This window comes from Montipora foliosa, chromosome 6 (assembly GCF_036669935.1).
Source record: "Montipora foliosa isolate CH-2021 chromosome 6, ASM3666993v2, whole genome shotgun sequence".
NCBI classification, from domain to species: Eukaryota; Metazoa; Cnidaria; class Anthozoa; order Scleractinia; family Acroporidae; genus Montipora; species Montipora foliosa.
The window spans coordinates 57209265-57214264 of record NC_090874.1 but is presented as its reverse complement, the minus strand read 5'-3'; the positions used below and the strand labels follow the sequence as shown (position 1 = coordinate 57214264).

General features: G+C 39.4%; 1 protein-coding gene across 3 annotated transcripts in view; it reads left to right on the top strand.

Annotated features, from left to right (window-relative positions):
- Positions 1-2076, top strand: part of LOC138007884 (erlin-2-like) — a 32914-nt gene extending 30838 nt beyond the window's left edge. For all 3 annotated transcript variants that reach the window (XM_068854991.1, XM_068854989.1, XM_068854988.1), the window contains exon 13: positions 1-2076. This exon is cut by the window's left edge and continues 338 nt beyond it. The gene's annotated coding sequence lies outside the window, so the exon portion shown is untranslated.
- The last annotated feature ends 2924 nt before the right edge of the window (positions 2077-5000 follow it).

The following is a 5000-nucleotide window of genomic DNA, read 5'->3' as shown; positions in this document are numbered from 1 at the left end:
AATTAAGGTGGCTTACTACAATTTTCCCAAGAAAAAGATCAAGATTTTGAAATCTGTGAAATCAAAGCAACAGGGTGTCTCTAATGAAGTGTTAAGGTCTGGCCAAACGCTTGCAACATTTCAACGCAACATCTTGCAACATTGTTGGGCACAACATCTTGCATGCGTTTGGCCACTCTGTTGCGATATGTTGCAACATGTTGGATGATGTTGGATCAAATTGGAAAGCGGTCAAATTTTTCGTGCAATATTTTGAATGTTGGATGATGTTGTACTCGTTTGGCCACGTTCACGCAACATTGTTGCACTAGGGCATGCGCGCTAGGTCCACTTGTTGCGCGCCAAGGGACTGGTGCACATGAACATTGACATGTTGCGTGCATTTGACCAGCCCGTTCAATACCTGCCGCAACATCATACAACAATGTTGCAAGATGTTGCGTTGAAATGTTGCGAGCGTTCGGCCAGGCCTTTAGTCACTGCAATTGCTGTAAAGTGTAAATTTAACAATCTAACAATTAAATGCAAATCAGAGGAAAGTGCTAAATAGAGTGACCGAGTTCCCAGTGTGGGGACTGGGAACTAGGCATTTCAAAGGCCTTTTTCTCAAAAACTAGCCGTACGACCCCACCTTAAAATTTCAGGATTTCCCTAGCGAGAAAAACCTGTCAGACAGGTTTTTACGCAAATGGCGAAAAGTCGATTTTCTTCTATTTTGATAATAACTGAAAAACTGTCTGATAGAATTGTTTTTTTAATGTTTACGGTTTCGTCTTCATATTGTTTACTAATTCCCAAAATTTCAACCCTGGTCGTGCGACTAGGCTTTGAGAATAACGCCTTTGAAATGTCTAGTTTCCAGTTCCCCCTCTAGTAGCTCGGTCACTATATTTAGCATATTCCTCTGATTTGCATTTATTTGTCAGGTGAAATTACATTTTACATCAATTGCAGTGACTAACACTTCAGAAGAGACATCCTGTTTCTCTAATGAAATATTTCACAGATTTCAAAATCTTGACCTTTTTCTTCGGAAAACTGTAGTACGCCACCTTAATCACATTTGTGATAGGCAGCATATTAAATGAACTTGAAATTAAGTGTTCTTATCCTTATCATTATAGATAACAAGTTTGTATTACGTAAGGCATTTTTCTACCTTTTTCAAGATAACAAAATTCTCCGAGTATGCCCTTCTATTTTATTTCAATAACATCTTAATTGATGCTCAAAAACGAAGTGTATGAACGGCTTAGAATTAGCAGTTCTCAATGTGTGGCCTGTACAATATTGAGAAGAAAGTGAGAGATTGTATGTGCCAATATTTTAACCAAGTACAGTTTTTAATTTTGTCACACGATCTCTTCTCCTCTGATACTCTTTGATTGCCTTTTCCATTTCAAATTTATCCTTGCTTTCTAAAACTGGCGTTGTGGTCCGATTTACAGACGTTTTTACGTGGAAAGGATACTACGCTTTTAATGGCTATTGCCCTTACAAGAATAAAATTAATTATTAATTATAACCGATTCCAAAAGCTTCTTTTCAACCCTTCACCCGGAAACGGCCCCCATTCTCGAGTAAAATCGTCTGGCGTTAGACAGAGTAAAATCTGTAATTATCACTGACTTACGATGCATGGAACGTGCGAGTAAGTTTTACTTTAATCTGCGATTGGTTGAGAATGTGGCACGAACGATTTAAGTCCGCAGTCATCAGTAAACACACACATCTGAAAAGTACTTTTATGTAAGGCAAGTACATGATGTCAAACCTTGAGAAAAGTGCGTTAAAGAGGACGCCATGCATTGTTGTGTTTGGACTCGTTGATACCAGAGGGAAAGCGCGGGTGTCGTTTTGTGGCTAGCTAACGTGAATACCCCGTCAATTCTGGAGAGTTCAGTAACGCAAAAAATCCCTAGTATTTATTAAGGGTCATCAAATATATTTTCATTAGTTTTATTTGCATTGCATTTATAACATATATACTGTACTGACAAAGGACATACTAATAAACAAAATTGTGACATCAAGATGAAAACAAAGAAAAGCTTGAAATAAAAGTTGGAAAGATCATTGCAGTGAGTGATAGGTACGTAAATCCTTCTCATAATAGGGAGTTTAAGCAAAGACGACGGCTACGGCAACGAAAACGTCTTTCCAAGATATAAGTTAACTCTATCGCAAGTATTTCGCGATTATTCCGTCTTGTTCACCTTGTATAATAAGAGCGAATTATCCTGTAACTGGATGGGTACGAACGCTTTTAAAGTCAAAACAGACAATGAATGCTTTCGTTGTAATATGCTCACATTGTCGTCAAAACCTAAAATTTGGTGATTTCACGTCGTTGTTTTGTGGAGTACGGTCGGAAATTCGTGTTGCACGTGCAGCACGAGTATTTCTCCTTTTTTAACCAATAATATTCTTGCTTCGTGGCGTTGCCGTAGCCGTAGCCGTAGCCGTCGTCTTTGCTTAAACTCTCTAATTTCAATGAAATGTCAGTCAGACTGATATTGAGAATGAAGAATATTATCATCTTAAGAGGTGTGATCTTGTTAAAACGCCAAATTCTCCTGAGTACTCAACAAAGAAATCCATGATACTAGTAAGGAGAAAGAACGTTTCCACCGTAGGAATGAAAGGGTTAAGCACTCTGGAATTGCAAAGAAAGCCCGAAAAAAATCCAGGCATGAAAAGCGTTTTTGTTTTCCAAGAAAAAGGGTAATATACTGGGGAAAGGTCAATCGTCGCGTTTACGGCAAACGTTCAGCTCAAATTTGCGTTTTATCGAAGAAACTTGATTGATTTTACTGCTTTTCATGCATGTTATCGACAGATTTTAGGCAACTTCTTCAAAAGGAGGGAGAGAGAGAAATGTCAAGTAGCCGCCTGCCGGGTAAAGTCTTTCTAATGATGAAAAAAGTTCTTTAACAACTTTCACGCTATCTCTTCACAAGTGGTTGATGTCTTTGAGCAACCCTCAAGAGTTCAGTTTGGCGGACGGTCCTTATGCCTTGCCGAATGTTAAAATGCTTTCAGTTTCCTTTTCATTCCACAGACCACTCGCAAATATTGACCAACGAAAGCCCTGAATAAAGAATCAGAAAAATGTTGACTCGGATAGAATTTAAATGATTTGTTGTAAGCATGGTTTGTTTGTTTGGATTAAAATTCTTTATTTTTGTAATTTCTCCTAAATTAAGCTAAAATTAGCCCTCTCCCGCCCGGCCCCGCCCCGCCAGGGTTTTCTTATCCCTCCATATTAGAGGGAGCAAAGGAATAGATCTAGGGGGTAGAGAGATCTTGGAGAGGGTGTTTTGCAATTTCAGAGTAATTGTAACGATCTATTTCAGGGCTTAACCTTGGTAACTGTGCCAAGAAAACATTTTTCTGTCGCTTAAAGATGATTCCTTTGAGTGGACTGTGGCATAGTGGCATATGCTCGTGTGAAACACGCAGGCTGTGAAACACGCAGGCTGAGTACATTTCAAGTTTACAAACCGCCAATGAATCCGTACCACATTCTTTAGCCGTGTTTTTTTATCTTATCGATTGGAATCGCATTTTCTGGAATTAGTTGCAGGGCTCGAAATAACGGGCGGTCAACGGACAATGTCCGAACTGATTTTGGAGTTGACCGGTCAACCTTTCGTCTTGCCGGTCATGTTTACCGGTCACATTTGATCGTTTTGAAAATGAAATAAACTAAAATTTCCATGCTGTTCAGTTGTTTCAGTTGTAGCAAGTCGCTGTGTATTGTCATTTGCGGAACTTTGATCTGAAATCCTGGGTGAAATGCAACAAGAACCGTTGTTGACAATGAGTGCTTTAAAGTGCTATAAGCTCTAAGTAACAACTTTTTTGGAAATATATAACGCCAGTTTTTGCTTCATGGCCCCCTGTTTTAAGAATTATTTATTCCGCCAGTAATTTGACAGGCCAGAAACGGTACGTGACCGAGCTAAAATGAATTTGGCCGGTCATCGTGTCCGGAGACTCTCCGGAAATTATTTCGAGCCCTGTAGTTGGGAAAGCAACGCGTGGAATTCAGTAGGCCATTTCTGAGTTCATGTCTGCCTCCTCTTCAAAGCGAGTCTAAGTGCGAAGTTTTTCTCGTGAAAATTAGTTTTTATTCACCATCACAAAAACTTCGCACTTAGACTCGCTACTCAGAAATGGGCTAATGAACAGTTAACTTTGCAATACTTGACCTCACTGTAAGAGGCTTCAGTATGTCTTCCTCTTCTTTTAAGAAAGTTTAAGAAGCTGTTCTTCTATTTTATGATGAGGTTTTCATTCATATGTAAAGTAGAACCAATTACCATCACGGCAACTTCACTTGGACTTGCTTTAAAGAGGAGGCAGACATGAACTGGCAAATGGCCTATTTAGCTCATTCCAAGGGTAACCTTTTCTACATTATGCTTTTACTTTGTCACAAGAATGCTCTAGTTAAATGCTCCTTCTTCCTGACTAAGATTCTTGGTCTCTCCCCCCCCACCAAAAAAAAAAGTCGCTAAAATGCTGAGTTAATGCTCATACTACACAGGTTGATAGGGCTGTTTTTGAAAATAGAATTTTTTTTATTACAACACAAATGAAGGCTCAGCTTCACAAATTAAAAACGTATACGTATAACACAAATTTAGAACAGTAAGTTCTTATTGGCGTTGGCGTTGGAAAATTTAGTGTTTCCAACCTTTCCTCGGAAGAGTGGGCGGCGATTAAAAATCTTAGTAAACGCAATGACATAGTTGTCAAATCGGCCGACAAAGGCGGCGCGGTAGTTCTTTGGCGGTCCGACCTTTACCAAAAGAAGCTTTGCGGCAACTTTCTGACACCTCGTTTTATGCCAAAATCCAGAAAGATCTCACCTCCACAAATCAAAAACTTGTCAAAGACACCATTCAGAATCTTATAGTTAAACTAGGGGTAATCGAAGCTTAGGCGAGTGCGTTCGATGTTTGTAGGACGGTACAGGTTTGGTACAGGTAGCA